Source organism: Leucopleurus acutus (assembly GCF_964270905.1).
Source record: "Leucopleurus acutus genome assembly, chromosome: 14".
Lineage (NCBI taxonomy): Eukaryota > Metazoa > Chordata > Mammalia > Artiodactyla > Delphinidae > Leucopleurus > Leucopleurus acutus.
In genome coordinates this window covers 46,088,081-46,102,463 of record NC_139156.1, presented here as the reverse complement: position 1 = coordinate 46,102,463, position 14,383 = coordinate 46,088,081, and the positions used below count along the sequence as shown (strand labels likewise).

Here is a 14,383-nt window from a genome sequence, read left to right as displayed (position 1 = left end):
ATTTTGCAAAGAAACAGCATGTCTAATTCCTAAGGCTGGAAAGAGCTGGTGCGGTTGGAAAAATGGAAGAAGGCTGCATTGTGAGAAATCTTTTATTTTATTTTACATGAATAACAGAGTTAAAGGAGCTGATAAAGACTCCATTTATTGTGTAAATTCTACAAAACATCTTCTAACACTCTGCAAGGCTCAATCATCTGAGAAAACAATATCTTCATTGTCTTTCTTTAAGCACTGGGGCTTCTGTGGGATGAGCTGGATTCTGGTTGGGAGGTTTGGTTGAATGCATGCAGAGCTGGGGAGGGGAATGGGCACAAGTGAAGACGGAGGGGCAGGCAAGGGCCCTGAGGAAACACAAAGGGCCTGAGGAAACATGAACTTGGATTTTTCTCCAAGTGTAATGGAGTCACTTCGAAGAGTTTTAAACAGGGTGACAATGGCATGACCCAATTTATGTTTGTAAAAGACCAGTTGGACTACTGTACAGATAATGGATTGGAGGAAACAGTGCAACAGGGACATGTTGGGACACGTACGGGTGACAAGTGACAGAAGCTTGGAACAGGGAGACAGCACTGAAGATGGATGCTACGTGGGAAATCTTTCTGTTACGGAACTTATATGCGGACTGCTCAATCCTCCTTCACATACTCCCACTTCACTGTATCAATGCCTGAAGTGCCTGACTTCTACTTACCCCGATTCTCTCTTTCAAATAACAGTGTTCTAATCGAGACCAAACAGGGCCGGGCTGCCCCTGCGCGCGGGGGCCGAACACAAAGCCGAGAAGTTGATGTTTAGATGCCGGCCCGCCTGCCCGCGGCGGAACCAGAAGCTGGGACAACCCCCGGCCCCCCCAGGTGAGCGCCCCGCAGCGTCACTTCCGGCCGCAGGTGGGCTGGCGCATTAGGCTATCGCCCGGCCCGAGGGCCGCCTCCCGGCCCCCCGCGCGGATGGGCTCCTTCCCGGCCGCCTGGACAGCCCGAGCGGGCCCCAGACATCTCCCGCCCGACGTTCAACTCAGCTGCCAGAACACTCACCGCAGGGCCGCACGGCCAGCCGTATAGAAACGTAGAAGCACCCGCCTTCGCGAACAGCCTTGCAACCGGGTCTGGGACCGGGCGCGGCGCGTGCGTCTTCTGCCCGCCGTAAGCACCGCCCAATCACCGCCCCCAACAATGACCCGACGGGCTTGCGCGTGTGGGGCCTTTGGCGCATGCGCCGGCTCCAGGGTTTATTTTGAACTGCGGGCGAGACCACGTGGTTTGAGCGAAGAATGCAGCCCCGCCTTTCTACCTGTGCACCGGGTACGAAAGTGGCCTAGACTGCTGACCTGTGGCTTGTGACCAGCGCTTCACTCGTGGTGAAAAATGCCTCTGTAGTAAGGCGATTATAAGAATTAAAAGATGTTTCCAAAAAAAGAGAGAGAGGTACGTATACTAGTGTGCCGTGCGAATGTAAGTGCTTACAATTAACCATGAACTCCAAAAAGAAAGTGAGCTTGGGGAAGGGAGCTGGCTTGAGCACTGCACATTTCAGTAGCGCGCGCACACACACACACACACACGCACACGCACACGCACACGCACACACACACACACACACACACCAAGCAGGGGTGGGTGTGTGTGCATAGTGGGCCTACGTCAATGTCTTGATTGTATTAGTGAGCCAGTCATTTAATATTTGTCCTCCGATCAAAGAGGTAAGGAGAATTTTGAGCCAGGTGAGAATTTAGCAGAACATTTGCAGAACATTTGCAGAAACGAAATGTTCACACACGGGTTCAGAACAAAGGGAGGAAATTGAGCTACACCTGAGGAAGGAGTAGCCCACGATGGGTGGTAGCTGTACCATACAGCAGCTTCTTAGCCCAGGGATTCCTGCTCTGGGAGAGGGTGGATTTTCCAGGGGCCAGAGCCAGAAAGCCCTCTGGGAGTGGCAGTGACTGTGGGAAGGATCTTTGGGGCCTAGGTAGGGAAGCCTTAATCATTTTGAAGCCTGAAGTTGGAAGGTAGGAAAAGGGGGTGGGAAGTGTACTTGATAATGCTCAGTAATACCACTGTATCTCTCCTGTTAGCAGTGCCAATCTACGTATGCCTAGAGCCATCCCACATCAAAATATAACTTTTTTATTAGAAAGGAATAAAAAATTCTAGCCATCTCTTGAATAAAATATTGAAAATAGTAATGCATCGGTAAGATATTAGTTTTAATGCTTGAATGTCAGAGCAGTTTCTCCCAGATATATAATGGTTACCAACCATTCTGAGAATGAGGTCCACTTTTTAATGTGTATTATTTTGGTGAGCCCCTATGTATCATTCAGAATTTGGACAGGAAGCAGATGGTACACTCAGACTAGGTAGTTGAGAAGAATTAATAACAATGTTTACAGAGGTGTGGGCAGGGTTTAGGAAAACAACTCAGGATGGCAAAGTAACCCTGGGGCTAGCAAGAGGCCAGGAGCCTCTGTTCCCATCTGTTATGGGCTAGATTGCATCCCCCCAAATTCATTTGAAATTCTAACCCCCAGTACCTCAGAATGTGTATTTGGAGATCTGGTCTTTAAAGACCTTAAAAGCCTTTAATTAAGTTAAGATGAGTCATTAGGGTGGGCCCTAATCCAATATAACTGGTGTCCTTATAAGAAGAGGCGATCAGGACACAGACACAGAGGAAAGACCATGTGAAGACACAGGGAGAAGATAGCCATCTACAGGCCAAGAAGAGAGGACTCAGAAGAAAACCCTGCAGACACCTTGGTATCAGACTTCTGGCCTCCAGAACTGTGAGAAAATTAACTTCTGTAGTTTAAGCCACCTAGTCTGTAGTACTTTGTATGGCAGCCCTACCAAACTAATACACCATCCCTGGGCCTGAAGGGGTAATGGGAGGATACAGGTTCAGAAGAGAGTAGCTGAGTGGAGAAGACCACTTGACCAGAATAAAGCACAAACCTGTGATCACTCAGCAGGAGGGGACTAGGGAGATAAATACCCAGACCTCACTATCCTCCATTATTTCATCTGCTGGTGCATCCCATTGGACAAAACCACTGAAGCCAGAGGGCAAGGGAGCCTGTTGATGCCCATCTATATAGATCAGTATCTTAGAGCACAGGGCAGGGTAGAGAGAGATGGGGAGTGGATCTGGAACATCAAACAAGATACGCATCATACCCCACACAATTGTAATCATCCTTTTCATATCCCTTTAATTTAGAAAATGCATAATGGTTTACAGTTACTATTAATTCAGGGAAGCTTTTCACATGAATTTGTATTTAACTAAAGGATCTGTATATACTTTCCCCAAGCCAAGTTTCCTCTGACCTCTCTAGACTGAAAGTAGTAATAAGGTCGTGTTAGCAGCAGAATTTGAAGATTCCTGTGCCCACCTGAATATTCAGGACCCTTCTTTTCCCCCACACCCTTACAAATGAAACTAATACGCTGTAAAAGAGAGATTCCCTTAGCCCTTCCACCGTGTGAGGACACAATGACAAAATGGTGGTCCTGGAAGTGGGCTCTCACCAGACACTGAACCTGCTGGCATCTTAATCTCGAACTTCCCAGCCTCCAGAACAGTGAGAAATTTCTGTTTTTTATAAGCCACCCAATCTATATTTTGTTAGCAGCCTAAATGGACATAGAATATAATAGTGGGATTTTCAGTAACTTATTTGTAATACTCACTTATAAACTGAGACATCTAGATATCAACCAAGACCTCTCCTTTCCTCCCTACTCACTCAGTCCCCATTGGTTCTGCCTAAATAGCTTACACACCTACCCAACCTTCTCCATCCCCTCTGTTGGAACCAGTCTTCTCACTCCAGTCTTGTTCCTTACCCATGCATGTGCATGCATTTGCCAGAGGGATTTAAGACGCTACTCTGGTCATGTTCTTCTCTGCCTCAGACCCACTCTTGTACGATAAAATCCAAGCTATTTAAAATGTTATTCAAGCCATTTTATTATCCTGCCCAATCAGATTTTTCTGCATCATTTCTGTCCTTCTCTCCCAGGATATGCTCAAAATTTAAGGAACTACATACTCTTCTATTTGTAGTGTGCTGCTGTTGGCTCCTACTGGCTAGCAAGCCTATTGTGTGCATCTATTCTCAATTGTTTTAGACTTCTTGGGCTGCCATAACAAAACATTAATGGCTTAAACAACATACTTATTTTCTCACAGTTCTGGAGGCTGGGAAGTCCAAGATTAAGGTGCCAGCTGATTCAGTCCTGATGAGGACTCTTCCTGGTTTGCAGACAGCCACCTTCTTAGTGGAGAGAGAGTTCTGGTACCTCTTCCTTTTCTTATAAGGGCATCAGGCCCATCAGATTAGGACCCACCCCACTCTTAAGGCCTCATTTAACCTTAAGTATCAATACATCCCAAAGGCCCTATCTCCAAATACATTCACAGTGAGGGGTTAGGACTTCAACATGAGAGGGTGGTCACGGGAGACACAATTCAGTCCATAGCCCACTCTGCTTTCAGTGACTTCTCATTGGTGGCTTGAAATTGGTCGTATAGCAGTATTTACACTGCAGAAATGGATAAACTCTATGAGCCAGGGCTTTTGGTGGGAGGGGAGCAGTTAATCTTTCCCTAGCACACCTCCACTTCTTATTCTGAGGCCCATGTGACTTTGCACATGGGTCTCTCACCTGGAATTCTCTCACCTATTCCAAACTCAGCCTAAACTTTCTTCTTCTGAAGCCTTCCTTGACCCTCTCAGCAGAATTAGGCCCTTGCATCTCCTCTACACCCCAAAACCAGTCTTTCAAAAATCCCTAGTATAGCACTTACTGTTTTCGATTTTAATGCATTCTACTTAACAAGCACTTATATAGCCCTGACGGTGGGCCAGGTTTTGTCCTAAGTGCTTTACAAATATTAACTCATTTAAATATGACCAGAATTGTCCTCGTACCTTGACGTTCTATTTAGTGTTCAGTGTGAGAAACTCTCCCCCTACCCTTACAAAGCAGAAGGACTATGTCGACTCTCACTTTTAAAAACTTCTGGGTGACGACAATGCATCAGTTTGGTTCTCCATTCCGCATAAACATGAGGGGGAAATGTATACTGGAAGTGCATTGAAAACTGTGCAGATTTGATAAATCAAAAAATAAAGGTAAAAGCATATTGTTTAGAACTATCTTGGCAACCACTGGAAAAATTAATGTTAAATATATGCTGAATAAATGAGCAAATAATTTTAAGAGGAATGGCCATATAAAACCATATGATTCCATTGAAAATGTAGCTCTATGTATATATGTGTGCATGTACACGGGTATGTACAGTGGGGGAGTATAAGATAGGAATGAGGAACGGTCTCCTTACTTTTTGGGCACGCCTCTGTAACGGCGTTCTGTGCCTCTACCTCTCTTAATCTCATTGTTTCATATATTCTGTCCAACATTGTTGCTGCCCTGATTTTTCACAAATCCCTCCCTGATTAATTTTGGGCGTTGCTTGCTTTTTCCCTAATCTTTTAGGGGCATTTTGGTAATCTTCAGCAAACTCCTTGCCCTCCAGAGCTGGTATAGAAAGAAGAGAGCAAATATGTATAAGCAAATCTCCTACTCAAACTTTAGGAGGCACCAGTCAATCCCAGTGTGCCCTGATTTTAGCAGGTTCCACTATTTCAGTGTCATTTTATTGTTAGTAACCAGCATTATAACTAATCTCTGCAGTTATACATTAAGGAGACTTCTAAGGGACTTGTGATGATTCTGAACACATGAGAAGAAAAGGTATCATCGATCTATTCATATCAATGGAAACTGATTGAGAGTATGAATATAAAGAAGAATTTAGCAATTGTAAGAATAACCTGAGGATATGGGCGTGTTTACAGGATATCTAACTGCAGCTTAAATTCATAGAAAGAAAGTAGATTGACATGATCTTAGTGTGCTGTACGCTGTGGGGCAATTTCGCTTGTTTGTTCATTGTCAGTGCAGCTCCCTTTGAGCAGCCAACTCTCAGAGGATGCTATTACACCAATGGCCACTAGAGGAAGCAGAGCATCAACCATTGGGTTTGAATAATTTCAACAGATGCCTTTGATTGAGTGGCTACTATTGTAACCAAAAGTGGAGGTGCGGCTGCCCCCTACTCAAAAGGTAAGAAACAGCCAATGTTGCTGGAAAGGAAAGTTTGCTTTATTCTGGATGCCAGCAACCTGGGGCGCGGGGGTGGGGCACACCAAGGGCGGACTCCTGGCCACAGGCCGACTCCCCCCTCCAATGACAACCAGTGGCCAAGAGCTTTTATAGACAAAGGGGGCTACATGCAGAAACAGCATAGTCAGCTCTGACAGTCACCTTGAAATTGGTCATGCGGTGGTCTGATCAGCATCATTTTGATTGTTTTAAGTTCAGTTAATCTTCAGTTCCAGGGTCGGTTTGTTCCCATTTCTTTGAGGCCAGTTCTCAGAATTGTGGCAGCTTATGCCATGGCTACATTCTGGTCCTCATGTAGTTAACTTCTTCCACCTGGTGGGATTTCAGCACCTACAAGACAGCTCACAGGATACGGCTCAGAATATTATCTGTAGCCCTTGAGAAGGAACTGAAGGTCCTTGACTTTGCTTACTGACTAAACTAATACTGTCTTGTCCCGGTTGACTGCTTTTCCTTGCTTCTGTATTTTCTCACTTCTCTGATTAAGCATAGTCTTTGTCTAGAGTTTTTCCGCAGGCAAAAGGCAGTCACAGGACACAGGAAGGGAAGGACCACAGGGTCCTGCTCCGTTTCACTAGGAGCCAGGTGCTCCACTGAACGTGGGGGACACAGAGGGGAACAAGGCAGAGTCCCTGCTCTCGTGGGACTTATGTCGAGGGAGAGAAACCACAAATGCTTTGAACAAAAATATGAACAGATGCTATTAAGGAAAATAAAATAGGGTAACATCTTGGAAACTGACTGGGGCACCCCTCTCGTGAGTGTGAAGTAGTATCTGAATAGGAGACATTTCAGCTGCAATCTGAATGATAGGAAGAAGATTACCATGTGGGGATTAGGCAGAAGAGGATTCTTGACGAGAAATAGCAGTGCAGAGAGGACAAGTGTATGGTCAGGCTACTCAAGATGGCTCTTCTCTTGGTCTCTCTACATCCCCTGCTTGACCAGTGCCTGCTTCTATACCCTACTCACTGACTGACCTTCCTACATACTTGCCCCAGGCCCAAGCTGGTGACAGTTCTTATCAAAGGGGCAGTGAGGGGCGTGCTAGTTTCCCCGGTAACCAATGAGCCAACCTGATGTCAGTTCCCCCTGTAACTGCCAATCTCCCCTTCATGGAGCAAAGACTGCTGCCACGTCCTACACAGTGGGGTGTTGCTCCAGGACCTTGCTTCAGACCTGTACACTCCCCCCATCCATTAAACCATTGATGTCCCTGTTGCTGATTCTGGGCTCTTTCTTTTATCTTGAAGCTGGGCAAGTACAAGCCTTGTAGGTCTGCAGGGTGCAGCCCAACAGCAAGGCAATGCAAACTTGGCAAATTTAAACACTAGAAATTGGGCCACTGTGGCTAAAGCCAAGGTAGGCAGGGGCCAGTTACCTAGAGCTCTGTAAACTAGGTATGGAATTTAGATTTTATTCCAAGTGCAAATCGAATCCATCAGATGGTTTAAAGTAAGGAAGTTACACGATAAATTTATATTTTAAAAATATTTTTGCATAAGGATAGTCATAGATGAATGAAATAAAATTGAGAGTCCACAAGTTAACCCACATATCTATGGTCAATTGATTTTCTTTTTTATTTTTTTAATATTTATTTATTATTTTTGGCTGCATTGGGTCTTAGTTGCGGCACACGGGATCTTCCATTGCGACATGCAGACTCTCCAGTTGTGGCACGTGGGCTCAGTAGTTGTGGCACGCGGGCTTAGTTGCCCCGCGGCATGTGGGATCTTAGTTCCCCGACCAAGGTCGAACCTGCGTCCCCTGCATTGGAAGGCGGATTCTTAACCACTGGACCACCAGGGAATCCCAGTGGTCAATTGATTTTCAACACTAGTACCAAGATCATTCAATGGGGAAAAAAATAGTCTCTTCAATAAGTGGTGCTGGGAAACTGGATATTCCCATGTAAAAGAATAAAGTTGGAATCTACTTCTTACCACATACAAAAATCAACTCAAAATGAATCATAGACCTAAATGTAAGTGCTAAAACTGAAGCTCTTAGAAGAATACTTAGAGGTAAATCTTCCTAACCTTGGATTTGGCAACGGATTCTTAGATATGACACAAAAAGCACAGCAATAAAAGAAAAAATAGATCAATTGTACTTTATCAAAATTAGAAGCTTTTGGGCATCAAAGGACACTCTCTAGAAAGGGAAAAGACAACGCACAGAATGGGAGGAAATATTTGCGAGTCATGTATCTGATAAGTGTCTAGTATCCAGAAAGGATAAAGAACTCTTCTGACTCAACAACAAAAAGAAGAAAAAACCAATTAAAATAAGCAAAGTACGTGAATAAACATTTCTCAAAAAAATATTGGGGGCTTCCCTGGTGGCGCAGTAGTTGAAAGTCCACCTGCCAATGCAGGGGACACAGGTTCGTGACCCGGTCCAGGAAGATCCCACATGCCGCGGAGCGGCTGGGCCCGTGAGCCATGGCTGCTGAGCCTGCGCGTCCGGAGCCTGTGCTCCGCAACGGGAGAGGCCACAGCGGTGAGAGGCCCGCGTACGGCAAAAAAAAAAAAAAAAAAAAAAAAAATTGGCTAAACTTATCAGATGTGACCTGGGTAATATTGTCTGGCGAGAGACCCAGTTTTCTTTCCTCCCCGTGTTAAGGAACAGAAGAAGGACCTAATACAGCAATGTTGATAGTAGTGGTTTTAGAGGGGGGAAAATCATATACACACATTGCAAGATTAACCTCCCAGTTCAGCCTGTTAACATCCTCATTCATTTTTCTCTCCCTCATATTTGGAGCTAGCAATGCGTCTGACCCTTGGAAAGCGGAAGAATAAATATCTGAGTCTTTGTTCATGTCCTTCTTCTCTCTAGGTTGTCAGTGCGGTGATACTATATGAGTCCCCCATTATTTACCTCAAATTCCAGTCCTTTCATAAAGCTTTCCCACCACCACCCTCAGGCTGCAGGAAGTCCTCTTTGCTCTCTGAGTCCAGCACAGCACTCCCCAGACTGCTTTGCAATTGGCTGGGTCAGCATCCATTTCCCCCACTGATGGGGAACTGGGACCTCTGCTGCCCCACTGCCTTAACCTCTCCCTCCACAGACACAGAATACCACCCCTAGCCCTGTCCCCTCTCCCAGAGCTACAAGGACTGTCAAGCACTTAAGATAAAGAGGTCCAGCCGCTGCCTCTCAAAGCATCAGCCCCTTGGGGACCGCAGATCTCAGAGCCATCAGCAGTTCCAAGGTTGTACCAAATGGTGAAGCTTTAAAAACTTGCCTCCTCCAGCCTGGCATGAGCATCTACCCACAACCCACCTCATTTCTGCTAGGGCTGTGCTTAGAGACTCACAGATTCCTCGAGATGCTTTTTAAGACTTCCTGCTCTTTGCTGGCAAATTGTTAATCAGTTTGTGGCAGCATAAATAAAATTAGAGGGTTTAATTAAAATTAATGAACGAGTGAGTGGAGACCAGCCTGGCCGCTTTGCTCTCTGAGCCTCAGAGCAGTAAGTAATGAAAATGTCACACAGCAAGTGATGTGTTTTAGCAGAAGTGAAGGGCCAGCCGAAACAAGGCCACAGAGAGCTCCTCCACTGGGGTGCAATTTGGAAGTAGGTGGAATCCCCATTTTGGTGTATCTTATTAACTAATTCCACAGGAACTGTTCCACTTTTCTGGCCCTTCCAAAAAGAAAAAAAGAGTAGCACACAGGAAGTCCATTCTCTGTGTAGCCTTGGCGTGCTTTAACGTCCTGGTCCCCATGGAAGGGAGCAGTGGACACAATGATAGGGCCATACTGTAGGCAGTTAGTGGGCAGGAGTCTGGAATTCTGACTTTCTCAATGTGGAGGATACAAAAGGGAGAGTGTTCTATATCCCACTCGCCTTTCAAATGCTTTCCCAGAAGTTCATGTAGGTAAAAACCTGTCCATGACTGTTTGGGCTGAGGCCTGAGTGCCATTTAATCATAAAATCCTTTTTGCACAGTTTTAGTAAGGCATTTTCCAGATATGCAACGACCATGCAAGTGAAAGAAGCATTTTAAAGGTCACATCCCCAATGCAACCCTCCTCCCAGTGTCCACCTCTCTGATATAAAACCTGCATCAGCCTGCACTGTAGCTTGTCACTTTCAAGGTGATTCTACACACAGATACAGGCATCTTATGATTCATTTTGTCCCTGAGTGGAGGCCTGCCCAAGCATTTGCATGTTGAAATGAATATTACTTTATTATGAATTGCTTCCCTTTTCGTCAGCTAGGGCATTATACTGATTTCAAAAAACTGTGTGCATGTGTGCAGGGAGTGTTAAGAAATATTTATTACAGAAATGGGTGCCTCAGACGTGATTCTGTTTGTGTTTATGAAATGGGTGGGAGGCTGGCTCGTGAGATCCTGGAATGGTCTGCTGGGGAGTTTCCTTCTGCCTTCCTGGGTCTAGCACCCTCTTCTTAGCTTGGAACAGTGCTTCTCCAAGTGTGGTCCGAGGCACACCTACATCAGCATCAGGTGCTTATTAAACAGAGATTCCCAGGCCCCCTTCAGACCACAGAATTGGAATCCCCAGGAGTAGGCTGGGAACAGGACTGTCTCCCCAGCTCCGTGGGACCTGACACGTGGTGAGAAGAGACCTCCAGGACTTCCGGACCAGGGGAGGCACTTCTGACTCCTCCCCCTCAGGGGACCTCCTCTCCTCCTCCGTCCTCATCCACATGCACCCACCCCACCCCCAGATTTAGCCAACATTTCCTTTCCTTACATTTACCTCCACCTCCTGTTATCTCCCTCTGTCAGCTTGGCCTATTTTGCATACCAGAGTAACTATTGTGGAGTCCAGTGGGAATATTTTTCCATAAAGTTACACTTTCCTATTTCCCACTCAAAAAATGTATCTCAGGGCTTCCCTGGTGGCGCAGTGGTTGAGAGTCTGCCTGCCGATGCAGGGGACACAGGTTCGTGCCCCGGTCCAGGAAGATCCCACATGCCGCGGAGCGGCTAGGCCCGTGAGCCATGGCCGCTGAGCCTACGCGTCCGGAGCCTGTGCTCCGCAATGGGAGAGGCCACAAGAGTGAGAGGCCTGCGTACCGCAAAAAAAAAAAAAAAAATGTATCTCAGTCACCTCTATGTTTATAGCAGCACTATGCACGGTAGCCAAGACATGGAAACAACCTAAATGTCCATCGACAAATGCATGGATAAAGAAGATGTACATCTATACGATGGAATACTACTCAGCCATAAAGAAGAATGAAATCATGCCCTTTGCAGCAACATGGATGGATCTAGAGATTATCACCTAAGCAAAGTCAGAAAGAGAATGACAGATATCATATGATATCACTTATATGTGGAATCTAAAATATGACACAAATGAGCTTATCTACAAAACAAACAAACTCACAGACATAGAGAACAGACTTGCGGTTGCCAAGGGGAAGGGGTGGTGGGGAAGGGATGGATTGAGAGTTTGGGGTTAGCATATGCAAACTATTATATATAGAATGGATAAACAACAAGGTCCTACTGTGTAGCACAGGGAAATATATTCAATATCCTGTGATAAACCATAATGGAAAAGAATATGAAAAAGAATGTGTGTATATATGTATAACTGAATCACTTTGCTGTACAGCAGAAATTAACACAACACTGTAAATCAATTATACTTCAATAAAATAAAATTTTTTAAAAAAGAAATGTGGTACTTTATTTGTAGTTGGCTGTTCTAGCCTGAGTCAATACGGAAGTGATACAGGTAGGGACTGAGGAACAAACGTACAAAACTCAACAAAGGTCCCAGGAAAAATCCTAATTTAACAAAACAATATTCAAGAAAAGTATGCAAAACCCTCTCAAACAATTAATGGCTTGGGATCACAGCTTTAATTTAAAAACTTTAAAATACATATTGGGGATGAGGGTTGGGAATCGTAGCCAGCGAGGTGTGTGTTGTTTTCTGACTGGTAACAGTTGAGGCCTTTGGTCCAGGAGAGAAAATGTCAGGCTCAGCAAGATTCCAAAGTGGAAGCAATTTGAAAAAGGTTTAGAGGAGATCAATTCCCTGCCCAAAAGGTCTAAACAAACCCAAACCAGAGCTTTTTACACAAATGATTAGAAATGAAAGAAAAATTTCATCAAAGCGAATGTGTGTGTGTGTGCAACATATTGGCCCCCTGGTGTCATTTGAAGGAAATTAATGTGGAGGGCCAAAGAGATAGAGTCTGCATTATGCAATGCTCCGGAGACCTGCCTGCGATTTTGTTCCTAGTGTAGCAGAAATAAATGCTCCCAGCAAGCCTTCAGGGAGGAATAAGACATGTGCATAAGTAAGATTAATCAGTAAAGGTAGCATCGACCTAATGAGTCATCTTTGACAGCATAAAACTTGAAAACTACAAGGTTGTGTCCTGTCAGATCTGTGCATTCTCACAAGAGGTGAAACGGGGCTTCCCAAGTGTGCAGTGTGAGCGGCTCTTCAGCACGTTGGGCCTAGCAGAGAGAAGGTGATAGAAAAATGGCTGCAGTGGGGTTTATCGACCTACCATGGGACTGGTTCTGTAGAGACTTGGGGTGGGATGCTGGGGTGGAGAAAAATGAAGGTTTGGGGGCTCGTGCACCTTCTTCCCTCAGGAACCCCCATCCTTCTTGTCAAATGAAGCTCCCAGGGAGGCTGTGTTTCCATCCAAACAAACAATCCACCAGGATTTCCTGAGGTACAGCAAAAGCTTCTGAGAGATTGGGAAATGGGGGGCACAGAGAATGGCCAGGTCAGGACGTCCATGGGGCAGAACCTCCAGAAGTTTCCAGGCCTGGTGAAGAGAGCTTGGAGTGGGCTTGTGTCCACCCGTGCTGCCAATTCTCTGCCCCCATTTGTCACCAGCTCCTGCAGGCCAGCCCTCACCTAGAATTAGCCCCTCTCTCTGCTATGCATCAACACCTGCTCACACACAGCCTTTACTTTCTTTGCGCCTGAAAACCTCTTCACGTCGCTCTCTTCCCAGCCCTGATTATCCTCAGACTCAATCAAGGACAGGCTGAGGACCTGCTGTCCTCATAAGTCACAGTCCCTTTTAGAAAGTGGGGACATCAGCGTCTCAGATGTCCCTACCTTTGTTACCCTTAGCTGTCAAAATGCCAAACCTCTTCCTCAGGGAATCATGGTCACCTGGCAAGCCAGACTCTGCCACTCCCCAGATACGCCCCAGCTTTGAGAGATTTCTTTGAACACCCGAAAAGTTGAACCCCACCTTCCTTCTGTTGACTGATTCCGTTTAGATGGTGGACAGCATGCCCCAAAGGGCCCTAGAGAGTTCCTATGTGCTTAGAGCCTCCTGAACGAATAGCCAGGCCCCTCCACATGCCCACAGCCAGGTTCTGTGGGAGCAGCATCCTCCCTGCAGAGACAGCCGCATGGCACACTGGTGCTGGCACCCGGCCCACCCTAGCCCATTGCATGCACCACCAGCCCTGCTACCTGGCTTATTCCACAAGGCTCAGCTGCAGCATCTGGCATCCTGGGCACACAACCCCCCTCCTCCCCTGAGCAGCTGATCCCACAAGTCCTCAGCAAGGGCATCAGACCTGGCCGTCTTTCCTGAGCCATGGGCACACTCCCTGTCTATGCGTGCAACTAGGGGAAAGGTTTCTGGGACTCTTGCTCATGATAGCCATTGAGTGCACAAGAGGGCACAAGCTTTGGAGCAATGCGGCAACCTGCCTGGCCTGGTGTCCTGGCTCAGTCACTGATGTGCATCCTGGCAAGTGAGTTAATATCTTGGAGCCTCGGTTTCCTCATCTATCACTCACTCAATGATTATTTACTGTGCCTGCTATGTGCCTGCACTGTTCTAGGCACTGAGGATACCGAAGCAAATAGCAAAGATATAATGTCTGCTGTCCTGGAGCTGACACTTTAGTGGAAAAAGAAAGACAAACAATCAATGAGTAACCAAATAAATAAATGCAGTAACATCAGACAGTGGTAAATGCCATGCAGGAAATCCATATGACAGAGGGACTGTGGCTGGACAGATGGGAAGGGACTTGGATAGTGTGGTCAGGGAGGGCCACTCTGAGGAGATGATCTTTGAGATGAGGCCTGATGACCCAGTGGAAGCCAGCTGTGAGAAGATCTAGAGCAAGGTGAAAGGAGAGAAGAAAGTTGGCTGAGGTCAGAGTGAATTCCACATATTCAAGGAGCAGAAG

General features: G+C 46.1%; 1 protein-coding gene across 1 annotated transcript in view; it reads right to left on the bottom strand.

Annotated features, from left to right (window-relative positions):
• The window catches only part of ERCC6 (ERCC excision repair 6, chromatin remodeling factor), a 74,302-nt gene extending 73,162 nt beyond the window's left edge, over positions 1-1,140 (bottom strand). Inside the window, exon 1 of the mRNA XM_082854512.1 lies at positions 1,041-1,140. The gene's annotated coding sequence lies outside the window, so the exon portion shown is untranslated. The remainder of the gene's footprint in view (positions 1-1,040) is intronic.
• Between the last annotated feature and the right edge of the window lie 13,243 nt (positions 1,141-14,383).